Source organism: Schistocerca gregaria, chromosome 6 (genome assembly GCF_023897955.1).
Source record: "Schistocerca gregaria isolate iqSchGreg1 chromosome 6, iqSchGreg1.2, whole genome shotgun sequence".
Classification (NCBI taxonomy): Eukaryota; Metazoa; Arthropoda; class Insecta; order Orthoptera; family Acrididae; genus Schistocerca; species Schistocerca gregaria.
Genome location: NC_064925.1, coordinates 241,434,923 through 241,450,893, shown reverse-complemented (window position 1 = coordinate 241,450,893; position 15,971 = coordinate 241,434,923).

Genomic DNA, 15,971 nt, shown 5'->3' with positions numbered 1-15,971 from the left:
GTTGGACCAGCGTTCGTGCTGGACGTGCAGCCCGCGTGAGACGACGCTTCATCCAGTCCCAAACATGCTCAATGGGGGACAGATCTGGAAATCTTGCTGGCCAGGGTAGTTGCCTTACACCTACGACCATCATTGGCACCAAGGCAGAAGCGACTCTCATCGCTGAAGACGACACGTCTCCAATCGTCCCTCCATTCACGCCTGTCGCGACACCACTGGAGGCGGGCTGCACTATGTTGGGGCGTGAGTGGAAGACGGCCTAACGGTGTGCGAGACCGTAGCCCAGCTTCATGGAGACGGTTGCGAATGGTCCTCGCCGATACCCCAGGAGCAACAGTGTCCCTAATTTGCTGGGAAGTGGCGGTGCGGTCCCCTACGGCACTGCGTAGGATCGTACGGTCTTGGCGTGCATCCGTGCGTCGCTGCGGTCCGGTCCCAGGTCGACGGGCACGTGCACCTTCCGCCGACCACTGGCGACAACATCGATGTACTGTGGAGAACTCACGCCCCACGTGTTGAGCAATTCGGCGGTACGTCCACCCGGCCTCCCGCATGCCCACTATACGCCCTCGCTCAAAGTCCGTCAACTGCACATACGGTTCACGTCCACACTGTCGCGGCATGCTACCAGTGTTAAAGACTGCGATGGAGCTCCGTATGCCACGGCAAACTGGCTGACACTGACGGCGGCGGTGCACAAATGCTGCGCAGCTAGCGCCATTCGACGGCCAACACCGCGGTTCCTGGTGTGTCCGCTGTGCCGTGCGTGTGATCATTGCTTGTACAGCTCTGTCGCAGTGCCCGGAGCAAGTATGGTGGGTCTGACACACCGGTGTCAATGTGTTCTTTTTTCCATTTCCAGGAGTGTAGTCTGCGGCTGCGAGCTCAGCTTCAGTTCACCACCGGCAATGGAGGGCGAAGCTTTGACAATGCCAGCCACTCGTGCTGGCGAAACGTCAGAAAAATCATTAGATGAACGTCGGCCGAAGAACCCGAGACAGAAGCCAATAGGCAGTTTGTCATCACTTTGGTTCACTGCCAGACGCCTGGACACTTCCCTTGTTGAGAGCCCTTCCTGGCACTAAGTAACAATGTGTAGGCGATCGAATCGCGGTATTGACCGTCTAGGCATGGTTGAAGTACAGACGACATGAGCCGTGTACCTCCTACCTGGTGGAGTGACTGGAACAGGTCGGCTGTCGGACGCTCTCCATCTAATTGGTGTTGCTCATGCGTGGTTATTTGAATCTTTGGGCAGATTTAGTGACATCTCCAAACAGTCAAAGGGATTGTGTCTGTGATACAATATCCACAAAGTCTAGCTTCAGCAGTTCTGGGAACTGGGTTGATGCAAAACTTTTTTTGGTGTGTAAACATTGAAAATGTAGATTTTGATGGGTGTTCCAAATATGTGGTACAAAAATGTTCTTTGAGCCAAATCTCGAAGCTTCTCCCAGTTTTTCCCATATAGTAGGAGTGGCAACTCTGGCATCATAGTTTATTTTTGATCTGTTGTATAGCAATTGTTATTCTTTGAATAATTAGTTGTTGAAGTTAGTGGCTTGAGTGGAAGCTTATATGAAGGGCATGCAGTAAGTAAGGCAATAAATTTTTTTCTGAAAACAGGGTCGTTTTATTTAGGATTCCAATAAACCATATTATTCCTTACCCTCTTGGCTACAAAACCCCATTTTTCCACACAATCTCCATTCAATGTGTCGGCCTTACACCACCTCCTGGGCGCTCCTGTATGCTGCATGATACCACTCTACTGGTCACGCCAGAGCCAACGCCTTGCTGCATCAATAACCTCCGCATCGTCCATATACTGCTGTCCTGCGGATTGTACCCTTCATGGGGCTATATACCACACAGAGGGTCCTTCGGTGCTCTTTATCATCTTTCGTTAGGCGGTGAGGAATCCAGTGAGCTCACATCTTTGAGTACCCAATTATTGGACGTCCAGTTAAGCATCGATGTGATTGTGATCCATCGATAACCTTGAATGAGAGTGTCCGCACATTTCAACATTGCAGGAGTCATAGGAGTGTGCAACTGGCCTACATGTTTGCGCGATCTTGTTGCGATAATGACAGACGCCTCATGCAACGACTCACAATGCTTTTGGTTCACTATCACGTCTCCACAGACATTTAGTGAGCGTCTGTAAAAGTCTGGGAAGCTCTGGTTTTCTGCAAAAAGAAATCTAATGACAGCCAGAAGATCTAAGACGGCTCTGGTAGAACAGTGTACTGATACTTCAGTCTCAGCTATAAAGCAGCTTTGTAGTATCTCATAATGTAAAGAATGCAAAGAAAAGTGTGATAAAAGGCATTCTGTGTGTGAAATGTAACTTCTGGTTATAAAATTTTTGAAAACATTATCAGCGATCTTTGAAATTAAAATTTAAAGATTAAAAATAGTCTTGATCGCAACTTTGGAATAACTGCTCCATTGTCGAGGGTCGGCGCAACTTGCACCACGGAGTCCACCCACCGTTCTGGATTCTGAAGATGGTTATTAAATAGAATCGAAACCGGTCACTTCAATAAAAATAAAAAGTTGTGATAAAGATTGTTTTTAATCTTATAACTTCTGGTCACATAAAGAGTATGCACATGTGAATCTCAAGTTCATAAATGATGATGTTAGGTGGTCATGTCGTAACTGTATTAGTGATGAATACAATAAATTCGAAAGACGAAATAATCATGTTACTGAATAGTAGCACTGAGGCTCTCAAAAAAAAATACTAATCTCGAAGCAAGAAAACACGAAACTATTTAATGAAAAACGTCTACGGATTCGTAGAAACAGTGAAACAGTGATGGAAAATGGCCACAAAAGAAATTCAAAGTGTTAAACGTTATATGCAAACCGAATAAGTAACAATAATGACGACGATCGTATAGAAAGAAATATAAAATACGTTGAAGCTAGAAATAAATATAAGGGGATTGCAGTAACGTACAAAAAGATAGGAAGAAAGCATCAAGCAAGTGACAAACAAAGCACCAGAAACGACTTCTTAATAACTGGCGATTCACTAATTAAAAACACTGCAGTACCGAATACTAAAATAAATGTCCACCCAGATATAAATATACCTCAATTAAATAATAACTTCAAGAACATGCAAACAAAATGCATTCCCGAGGGTAAACCACAATGAAAACTATAAAGCCGTTTTCATCCATATGGGGACGAAATCACTTTGAAACAGCAGTGAAGAAGAAATCTAATACGAAGCATGAAATATATACTTGTATACCTAGCATCAAAGCTAAGTTTTAGTAGTATCCTGCACGGGATATCGGTAACTGAAAAATACATAAACATGATAAACAATCGCATCAGAGAGCAGTGCAACTGACATGGTGCAGTTTTTGTGGATTCGAATGAACTTGTTAGTGATAAATGTTTCGGAAAAGATAGGGTACATCTAAACAGGCTATGTTCGGTTATATTCTGCAATATTTACAGTGATATTTGTAAGATCATACTTAGTTGGGAAATTAGTATGCATACATGAGGGTGTAAAAATTAATGTAAATACACAAACAGCATTGCAAAACAGATGCCTTCAAGAATATTCAAAAAAGTAACAATACATTATTAATGCACTTGAAAATTAGTGGGTTAAGTTCAAACTATACAAATGACAAGAAACAAAACTTAACGACTTGCAAATCATTTTCTCAGACATACCAACTATCAAAGTTGCATGCTTGAATGAACACTGGCTTACAAAGGACAGTATCAAAATCTTAAATAACATTGTTAATTTTAATGTTGCTAGCAGCTTTTGTAGGAGTAATTTAACTTGAGGGGGATCAAGCATAATTGTGGAAAGATCAGTGGAATATAAAGCAATCTATAATTTCGATTCACTTAATGAAGAATGTATATTTGGAAGTTGCTGTGTACAGAGTTCCAAGTGCTGAAATAAGGAAACAAGTTTTGTTCAAATTCCAGTGTTTAGATTTAGGACTTACCAATCATTGTGCTCTGTTTATGTAGCTACCAAAAACAATAGACCCTTGCTCCCAAATAACCTACACCATACCCCAGTTCAGCACAGAAAATATGAAGTTATTCCATCACAGATATAAAGGGCTACAACCCTGTCTCGCTCCCTTCCCAACCACTACTTCCCTTTCATGGCCCTTGACTCTTACAACTGCCATCTGGTTTCTGTACAAATTGTTCCCTTATTTGACCCCTGCCACATTCAGAATTTGAAAGAGAGTATTCCAGTCAACAGTGTCAAAAGCATTCTCTAAGTCTACAGATTGTAGAAATGTAGGTTTACTTTCCTTAATCTATCTTCTAAGATAAGGCAGTACTGCCTCACGTGTTCGAACATTTCTACAGAATCCAAACTGATCTTCCCCAAGGTCGTCTTATACCAGTTTTTACATTCGTCTATAAAGAATTCGTGTAAGTACTTTCCAGTTGTGATTTATTAAACTGATAGTTCAGTAAGTTTCACAATTGTCAGCACCACCTTCCTTTAGGATTGGAATTATAATATTCTTCTTGAATTCTGAGGGTATTGCGCCTGTCTTATACATCTTGCTCACGAGATGGAAGAGTATTGTCATGACTGGCCCTCTTAAGGCTATCAGTAGCTCTAATGGAATGTTGTCTACGACCAGGTCCCTGTTTCGACTTAGGTCTTTCACTGCTCTGACGAACTCTTCACGCAATATTAGATCTCCCGTGTTATCTTCATCTATGTCCTATTCGATTTCCATAATACTGCCCTCAAGTACATCGCCCTTGTATAAACCCTCTATATACTCTTTCTGCCATTTTTCTCTACCTTCTTTGCTTAGAACTGGTTTTCCATCTTAGCTCTTGATATTTATACAGGTGGTTCTCTTTTCTCCAGAGATCTCTTTAATTTTCCTGTAACCAGTGTCTATATTACCCCTAGTGACATATGCCTCTACACCTTACATTTTTCCTCTAGCCATCCCTGCTTAGCCACTTTGCACTTACTGTCGATCTCATTTTTGAGTCGTCTGTACTCCTTTTTCTGCTTCATTTACTGCCTTTTTATATTTTCTCCTTTCATCAATTAAATTCACTATCTCTTCTGTTACTCAAAGATTTCTACCAGCCCTCGTCTTTTTACCTACTTGATCCTCTGCTGCCTTCACTCTTTCATCCCTCAAAGCTACCCATCCTTCTACTGCTGTATTTCTTTACCCCGTATTTGTCAGCTGCACCCTAGTGCTCTCTCTGAAACTCTCTACAACGTCTGGTTCTTTCCGTTTACCCAGGTACCATCTCCTTAAATTCCTACTTTTTTGCACTTTCTTCAGTTTTAGTCTACAGTTCATAACCAATAAATTGTGGTCAGAGTCCACATGTGCCCCTGGAAATGTCCTCCAATTTAAAACCTGGTTCCTAAATCTGTCTTACCATTAACTAATCTATTTGAAGCCTTCCAGTGCCTCCAGGCCTCTTCCATGTATATAACCTTCTTTCATGATTCTTAAACCAACTGTTAGCTATGAATAAGTTGTGCTCTCTGAAAAATTCTACCAGTCAGCTTCCTCCTTCACCCATTACCCCCATTACATACTAACCCACTACTTTTCCATCTCTTCCTTTTCCTACTATCGAATTCCAGTACCCCATGACTATTAAATTTTAGTACCCTTCACTAGCTGACAAATTTCTTTTGTTGCAACATACATTTCTTCAGTCTCTTCATCATCTGTTGGAGCTAGTTGGCAAATAAATAATGCATTCACTACACTGTTCGTAGTAACTTAACTGCATTCCTATTTTTTATTCATGATTAAAACTACTCCGACATTACTCCTATTTGATTTTGTATTTATAGCCATGTATTCACCTGACCAGCCATCTTGTTCCTCCTGCCACTGAACTTCACAAATTCTCACTATATCTAACTTTAACTTACCAAATTTCCCTTTTTAAATTTTTAAACTGCTTGCTCAATTAAGGGATCTGACATTCCACAATCTGATCCATAGAACACCAGCTTTCTTTCTCCTGATAACAACGTCCTCCTGAATAGTCTCCATCCAGAGATCTGAATGGGGGACTATTTTACCTCCAAAATATTTTGCCCAAAGAACGCCATCATCATTTAACCATACAGTAAAGCTGCATGCCCTTGGAAAAGTTATGGCTGTAATTTCCCCTTGTTTTCAGCCATTTGCAGTACCACACAGCAAGGCTGCGGCACAATAGAAATTCAAAATTTCACAGAAAAATTTAAAATACCAGTAATCTCAAAAATTCAGTATAGATTTCAAAGAGGCAAAACCACAGTACATGGTATAAACAGTTTTGTACATAAAATTAGATCCTCTCTAGACAACTCAATGCATGCCACAGGAATTTTTGTGACCTATCAAAGGCCTTTGATAGTGTGAAACACTTCTTGCTACCCTGTAAACTGGAAACATATGGCATTAGGGGCACTGTATTAGGACCAATCGAAGACAAAAGTGGTTATACCATCTGAGAGAGGAACTTATACTTCAAAATGGAAAACTATTTCACGAAGAGTACCCCAAGAATCTCTGTCTTAGGTCCCATTCTTCTTCTGTTTCACATAAATGATTTAATACTTAATATTGAATGTCACTCAGTTTTATTTGAAAACAACACATTTGTAATCATCGAAAGTAACAGTACTGACAACATTTCTCAAAGATTATTAACTATTTCAGAAAAAGTATGTACCTGGTTTGAGTTAAATCTGTTAAACTAAACGTAGAAAAGACTCAGTTAATGCAATTTAAAACAAGCAAAATTAAATGATTTTCAAATCAGTCACAAGGACCAAGATTTGCAGGAAGTGTGAAATTCCTAGGGATGCAACTGGATAAAAATCTACCATGGGGCTCACATTAAATAGCTTAGCATTTGATGTGAGGATGTTGTACAGTGCTGCCAGTATGGACATAAGAAAGTAGTATATCACAACTATTACAAATCAGTATTAAGGTACAGAATTGTGTTTTGGAACAACTCAAGCCATATGTGTCTACTGAAATGTCAGAAAACCATCATTAGAAATATAGGGCAAAGAAACTCTTGTCACCCACTCCAAAGAAATCTAAGTATGTTAAGTGTTCGCTTACTGTACATCAATGAGCTGATTATCTCTGTACATACTAATCCTGATTTATTTGTAGCAAATTATTTTCAACATAGTTACAACTCCAGAAATCTAAATATTTTTGTACTGTCCACCCACTGTGTAAAACTTTATTCATAAACTCCACAGTATATGGGTATGAAGGACAACTTGAAAATTTCAACAGGAGAGAACAAGTACTTAGAGCTGTTGATTTTAAAGTTTGTTACTTTTTACGAAAAATCATTAGTTGCATGTGAATTACAGTGTATTAATGGTATTATAAGAAAAACTAAACCAGTTTTTGTGTTTTGGTGAGTTCCTATACATTAAGTCAACGATTTGAAATTATATCTTACAAGACAATGAACTTCTATTCTACTCTATTCTAAAGCTCTTTGATTAAACTGCACAGCCACTGCAGACGCCATTTTGAATGCTGTGTCCCCATCTAACTGAACTTCATGAAACTATAAGGGCTAAAGTGGGAATGTTCCACGATGTCTCACAATAAATTCCCCATTTTTCAACTGAAATTGCCAGCAAAAAAGTGTGTTTTATTACTTATTGAATGCACCTTGCATTATATTTGTATTTTTAAATATATCACTTATTTTCGAGAATGTGATCATTAATAAAGGAAGTGAGACATATTTTCTGCTGGTTTTTACTGTCTTTTGAATTAACAATATAGGTGTCTGGTGTGAAGCTTTGTTCTGTGAAGCCTCTTTGTGATATTCATCTATAATGTGCGGTTTATATCCATTTCTTGGAGCTATGGTTTCTTTATATTGATTTCTTTATGGTGTGGAATTTTATGTAGGATATTCATCGTGGATCTAAGATTCGCCATATGATGTTGGTTAGGATGGCGAGATGAGTTGTTGATGATATAGGTGGCTGTATGTTTTCTGTAAATTTGAGAATGATGTTAATAGTTTTTAAGGAGATCTTTAAGCCTGAGAAATTGATGCTATTACTGATCTCATGCTCAACAGTGAATTTTATGTTTTCATACATGCTGCTAATGTGTCAGTTTCCTCAGTGGTACCATCAAAAAGAATAATTTATCATCTAAACACTATTTATAGTAGATAATTTCGCTGCTGATGTGACTGTCAGCTTTGAGAAAAGTTTACTCTAAGTAGTTTATCTAAGTATCTGTTGCCTTCCCAGGTAAGCATTTCCTATTGACCGCACATCCCTCTGTTTGCATATTTTGTTATTAACAATATTTCACCCCAAGGGGGAATAAAGAGCCAAAAGCTCATGTTGACTTAAAAAAATGTGTATATAGGAATGAATAGCCATCTGATGATGAACCTGTTGGTTCGAAACCAATAACAGAGCTATTTGTGTAAATAAACAGCATTATCAGTGATTGCTTGGTGCTGTTTTCTTCTTTGCAAGAATCAACCTCTACTTTTGACGCAGCCACGGCCTCTAAATGTCAGTTTTTAACAAAATAGCATTTTGGGGCAGTGTTTACAAAGAGCAACACAAATTAGGTTGGCAGGCGATTTGATTACGCAGTAGGACATGGAAACCTGTACTAAATCACATAAAAATACAACCTTCTGTGGAGTGATCAAGCCATGTGTTTGAATATAGTCTCTGAGTGTGGTATATCGTTGGCCTGCGGTTCTACTATAGGTGGCACCACCAGCTCAGTCTTAGGAGTCGCAACAGTTGTGAGTGGTGGATGCACCATGTGCAGAACAGAGGCCTATGTAGGATGATGATTTGCAGCATTGGCATCAGTTTTTTCAGAGCAAATCAGCACCAGCGTTCTCCTGAACATAGTGAACAGATGGATCGCCGAAATATCGAGTCATGTTAAGTTTAGGATCTGGCAACAAACTTATGGAGATTATCAAGTGGAGAACGCCACAGAAAATTAGGGCCAGATGGAGGTCCTTTTCTAGCGCCCAGAAGAGAACAAAAAAAAAAAGGAAAGCAAAACTGGTTTCCTAAACAGAAATGGATGAAATTAAAAGATCTTGAACCTAGGATCTCCATAAGAAGACTGTCTCATAGTGAAGGAGGTATACAGACTCTTACCACCTCCAAGAAAGGGAACAAGAGAACGAGGCAGGAATCTAGTACTCCCACTTCTCAGGATTATCAGATGCAGAAAAAGCCACATCAAGAAATAGTGAAACAGACCCAAAGTGCAGCAGTCTCGATTTTTAGGGTGACAGTTATCCAACATGAATATCCATTGGTCAACATCACATCACAGCAGGAGGAGCTAGTTCAGATGGCTCTTTGAGAAGATTGGGTCTAGGTGGGAGGGTTACAAATCTAGGCCACAAATTCAGGAGGTTCTGTCTTGACCAAAATGCTCTAATCTTTGTCTGTGATGGAATGGGACTGGAACCTTGGGTTGGAGCCAAAAATATCCCTGTCAGAGGAGGTGAAGCTGCGAGTCAAGACAGTAGCTAAAGTGTTCAGGCAGAAACATATTAATTTCTGTACCAAAACTTCTTAAGGATGTTCCTCCAAAGACTCTGTTAGCGAAACAATGATTACATAATCAGAAAGTCTCGATGGAAGACTGGAGCGTAGTTAACCATAAGGCTGTATCTGATAGCCCAACCCTTGCACAGGAAGTCAGTAAAGGATCCCTGAGGGAAATGTGAGAACAAGACATGAGACAGTACTTCTGATTCTCACAGTTTACTGTGTGGATAATTAAGGATATTAGAAGAGAACATGCCAGTATGTTGTCAACTCGGAACCCACGGAACAGTAAGGGGCCAACTACGTCCTTAAGTCGTCTTCTGAGAAGCTGGGAAGTGGACATGGCCCTAATCCAGGAAATGTTTTAACTAATGGGGCTGCATCAGGGCTCAGAGGAACTGGAGGTAAGTTGATTTACGCTAGAAATCCAAAAAATTCCAAAACACGCATTTATGTAAAGAACTGAATTTCATTCATACCGATGGCAGACTTTCATTACTGGAAAGAAAGAGTGTGGCGTAGGGAGAATGAAGAAATGTTATTGACCTCAGCTTACCTTCCTCATGACAACATGTTTCTTCTTCACAGGAACTGAAGATATTGGTAGACAGCTGCCCACAGCTGAATGAACAGCTGTTGGCTGGTTGTGATATCAATACTCACAATCTAGTTACAGGAAGCAACGATACTATTAGGAGAGGTGAGTACCTACTCGAATACCTATTCATCAGCAACTCAGAGATCTTGAATAGGGGTTGGGAACCTACCTTCAAGAATAAAAGAAGAGAAGTAATTGACATAACTTCTGCACCCATCTTAATGGGTAATTACGTCTAATAATGGCATTTGGCGATGAAGCCCTCCTTATCTGTCCTCATGTACATTAATTTTGAGGTTGAACTCGGTGCTAAACAGAACATGGCCTGCAGGGATCCTAGTAAAACAGATGGAGACTCAAATAGTAAGGACCTAAACTCATGCTTACCAGAAGTCGAAAGTTCGATAATGAATCCAGTGGACTTCAAGTAAATGGCAGATGAAACTGTCATTATGAACTTATAATTAGAAAACTGCTTAAACAGCAAGAAATGCACAAACAGTAATGTACCTTGGTGGAATAATAACCTGAAATTGCAAAGGAAGCAAGTAAGAAGTCCGTTCAAATTCGCAAGATGGAAAGCACAATGGGCAAAATATCAGGAGGCACTTCACAAATACAGTCTTGCTATCAAGCAAACCAAATCCTGGAAGTTATTCTGTGAGCAACTGGAAGGTACAGTTACTAGGGCCAAACTTCATAAAATCTTCACAACAATATCAACTAATCTGGGAAACACTCTAAGGAAGGAGGATCGTCGGTGTGTGAGGCTATCCTATGAGTGCTGGATGTGCTCCTCATGAGTAACTTCCCTCAGTGCACTCTAGCAGACCAATATTCAGTCCCTGGGAGGTACAGAAAAATCAAGCAAAAATCACATGACGAACCTGAACTTATTTGGAAGCTGGAAAAAACTCTACACTCTCAGGAAATTGCTCTCCACATCTCCCTGGTATTGGGGCGCCTTTAGCAATATGACTTTCGAGTCCATGGCTAGAGCAGCAGAAGAGCATTTCATTTGAATTGAATCACCATGTGCAGGTGAATTAAGACCAAGCTGAGTAGATGAAAGGCAGAAGCCATCATGACAAAAGAGAAAATGGTGACCAACAACACCACAGGGTTCCACAATGAGTGTTTTATCCCCACTACTGTGGAGGCTAGTAAGGAATGAACACATCAGAGAATTAAACATTAGAGGTTACTTCTGCTGAGTTACAGTAATTCTTGGCAAATTTGCAAGTATTGTCAGTACAACAGGACAATGCACTCTGAACAGGAAACAGGATCTAGGGGTTAGTGGCAGGAATACTGTTGTAGTATCATTAACAAAGAAGCATTTCCAGGACAAGTACTGTAATATTAAGCTCTTCAACGAAACTCTAGCAGTAGAGGGGATAGTGCAAATCTGGGGTTAACCCTGAATGTGAAACTATCGTGAACTCCTCACACAAAGAACATATGTCCCAAGGCAAAAGGTGCGCAGTGCTGATGGTACTGTTACCGACAACTGTGGCGCTAAAGCGGAGTTATTGAACGCAGTTTTCCGAAATTCCTTCACCAGGGAAGACGAATGGAATATTCCAGAATTTGAAACACGAACAGCTGCTAGCATAAGTTTCTTAGAAGAAGATACCTTAGGGGTTGCGAAGCAACTCAAAATGCTTGATAGGGACAAGTCTTCAGGTCCAGATTGTATACCGATTAGGTTCCTTTCAGATTACGCTGATACAATAGCTCCGTACTTAACAATCATATACAACCGCTCGCTCACCGATAGATCTGTACCTACAGATTGGAAAATTGCACAGGTAGCACCAGTCTTTAAGAAGGGTAGTAGGAGTAATCCATCGAACTACAGACCTATATCATTGACGTCGGTTTGCAGTAGGGTTCTGGAGCATATACTGTATTCAAACATCATGAATCACCTCGAAGGGAACGATCTATTGATACGTAATCAGCATGGCTTCAGAAAACATCGCTCTTGTGCAACACAGGTAGCTCTTTACTCGCACTAAGTAATGGCTGCTATCGACAGGGGATCTCAAGTTGATTCTGTATTTCTAGATTTCTGGAAAGCTTTTGACACTGTTCCTCACAAGCGACTTCTAATCAAGCTGTGGGCCTATGGGATTCATCTCAGTTGTGCGACTGGATTCGTGATTTCCTGTCAGGAAGGTCGCAGTTCGTAGTAATAGATGGCAAATCATTGAGTAAAACTGAAGTGATATCAGGTGTTCCCCAGGGAAGCATCCTGGGACCTCTGCTGTTCCTGATCTATATAAATGACCTGGGTGAAAATCTGAGCACTTCTCTTAGGTTGTTCGCAGATGATGCTGTAATTTACCGTCTAGTAAGGTCATCCGAAGACCAGTATGAGTTGCAAACCGATTTAGAAAAGATTGCTGTATGGTGTGGCAGGTGGCAGTTGACGCTAAATAACGAAAAGTGTGAGGTGATCCACATGAGTTCCAAAAGAAATCCGTTGGAATTCGGTTACTCGATAAATAGCACAATTCTCAACGTTGTCAATTCAACTAAGTACCTGGATGTACAAATTACGAACAACTTCATTTGGAAAGACCACATAGATAATATTGTGGGGAAGGCGAGCCAAAGATTGCGTTTCATTGGCAGGACACTTAGAAGATGCAACAAGTCCACTAAAGAGACAGCTTACACTACACTATCTCGTCCTCTGTTAGAATGTTGCTGTGCAATGTGGGATCCTTACCAGGTGGGATTGACAGAGCACATCGAAAGGGTGCAAAAAAGGGCAGCTCGTTTTGTATTATCACAATAGGGGAGAGAGTGTGGCAGATATGATACACGAGTTGGGATGGAAGTCATTAAAGCAAAAGACGTTTTTTGTCGCAGCGAGATCTATTTACAAAATTTCAGTCACCAACTTTCTCTTCCAAATGCGAAAATATTTTGTTGAGCCCAACCTATATAGGTAGGAATGATCAGCAAAATAAAATAAGAGAAATCAGAGCTCGAGCAGAAAGGTTTAGGTGTTCGTTTCTCCCGCGCGCTGTTCGGGAGTGGAATGGTAGAGAGATAGTATGATTGTGGTTCGATGAACCCTCTGCCAAGCACTTAAATGTGAATTGCAGAGTAATCATGTAGATGTAGATGTGCACTGGAAGCGCTGCTAGTGTAAACTAACGTTGCAGCCCAGGGAGTATGAGCTGAATGTACACGTCTCTAATAATACCTATGCTAATTTATGTGGCAACAGTATGGTGCAATAAAGTAGAGCAGAAGGTCGCTACTAAGGAGCTTGAGAAATTGCAAAAACTGGCCTGCTTAGTCATGATAGGTGGAATTAAAAGGCACCCACTGCTGAGATGCAGACCATGCTGGACATGCCCCTATTAATCTTTGGGTTACAATGGAGGCAGCGATAGAGTAACCCAGCTTAAAAACTGAAAATCTTTAGTATATTATGACACGACGGAGCAGTGTTGTAATCAAAACGACACAGCTGGATCACTAGACAGTGTTTAGAGTATTGGACTAAGATCCAAAAACATAATTATCGCAAGCTGATGAAGCCAAAGCCATGCTTTAAGAGAAGTTCTGAAATCCTAGGATTGAACACGAGACATATTAAAATCATGGTCCTAGTGCCAGTGACTGGCCATGGGAAGTTTAAGAAACATTTGCACATGACATATAGAGAAAGAAGCCCCTTTGTGTAGACTACATGGCTAGGAGGTTGAAACCATATCACATTTAATCTTCAGACACAGAGCTTTGGAGCTCAAAAGACAAAAAAGATGTTGGTCATTAATTCCTGAAGAAACTGTGACTAATAAGGAACCAGTAAAAGGTCTCCATTACTCTTTGAGATAGTGGCTGGTCTTTCTAGAATCACAGGGAGAGAAGCTATCGCCAATACTAGACCACTATTGTCTTATCTCCCTGTACAATTCATATCCTAATCAAATTAACTTGTTAAACAATGTTCAGAAAGCGTACATACAACCTTCCCACCTTATCCATAGTATTTTTTTTCTTTCTGTGTATCAAGTAACGTCTGTAGAGCTGACTTCTTCAATCTTAAGGAACAGTTATTTAATGAGAATTGTTTTATCAATTTATGTTCTTATTTATGGACAGTGACAGCGTTTCTTCATCTAGGTACTGTGATACATAATCAATTTTTCATTTTAAGATATCTGACCTTCTTTGTTGAAGAACACTAATGAAAGAAAAAAATATCTAAATCCTCAGGGAATATGGTTAATATGTCACTTAAACAAAGTAAACAATACAATAAAGACAAATTATAATAACTGTAATTAGTTGCCTCTTTATCTCTATCACTATATTACTTACTCTTAACATTCCAAAAACATTTTTAGTACCACATATTTCGATAAATGAACTCTCTAGACAAATGGAGCATATATTTGTGACAATTTTTGTTTACGTGCTACAGTTTTTCTGATCAAATGTGATTTATGTACAACTCTGACTCATAGTTTAAGCACATCTCATATTTGCACAAATTTCTATTCCACACAGTACTATCTACCTGTGAGGATGAGATGCACACAGACTGATCATTGCATCTGAACCTGCGTTATTCTCGCCGTGCTCACCATTGTTTCTGATTACTGCTGACGTTACTTTACTTCACTACAATACGTGTTTCTATTTAGGGTCTTGGTATGTGCTCCTCCATTAAAATCATTCTTTCTTCTAGTTTTATAATTGTCAACTAGCTGTTTAAAAGTGGGAAAGAAGTAAGAACGATTTCGCACAATGCAATAAGTACGATTATTTTTAGGTATGAATTAAATGTCTCATCTAGTGTGTTCTTGGTAACTGGTCGATGAAATATTGACAAAATTAAGGCCAATTGCTAATGACCGTCACATCACATCATGTACCATCCCATCAAAACACTGTACAATGCATGTCAAATAGCAGCATCCACACTGGCTGTCCTGTCCCATCACGTCACGTCACTAAACCGTCAAGATTTCTCGGGAAGGAAGTTTTGCCAGCTGATGGCATATGTCTGTTTTTGATAACGTGATCCCATGTTTATTTCCTTTCGATACTGGGTCAGGATCAGATCTTTGTTGTGGTTTTCGTTGTTAATATCAGTTGATTTTTGCTCCTTATGCGTTATAAATTGTTTTGTTTCGTTATCCCATTTGTTGAACTATATAATAAATGAAGAAAGATTAATTGGACCAGTGAGGCAGCAGTCTGAATTGTACAACATGAGTGTACTAAATTACGTGCCATCTACTACTTTTGGGAAGTAGATTGTTATGCATACCAGTACAGTATTTAATATCTTATAGTAAAATGCATTGCAACATGGCTCCAACTTAAAGTGAAAAAAGTCCTATGGGTAGAATCATATTGACTAGTAGATGGAATTTCTTTTTTAGTCATTTGTACCGTTTCACAAAGAAATGGATTGAAACTGTTAGCCAATGTGGGTTGTTTCTTTAAATGTGTTTGTTGCAGGCTTATTTATTGTTAAGTAATTCCCTGGATTGTATGTGAAACAGCTTAGCTAGTGTCAGTGGTCAACAATATTTACATGGTCCACCGCCTAACCCCAAGACAACTAAGGCACTTGAACTATTAAAAGCCAAATGCAAGACGGAAAGGTAACCTACAAATCTCGAAGGTAAAGGTATTCAGGGATGTATGACTACTGCACAAAAATTTGCAGTAGACAAGCAGTTCAACCTCAAACCAATTTTTCGCAGGATGTGATGGCTACTCGTAACACAGTGCAACTTTTAGTAA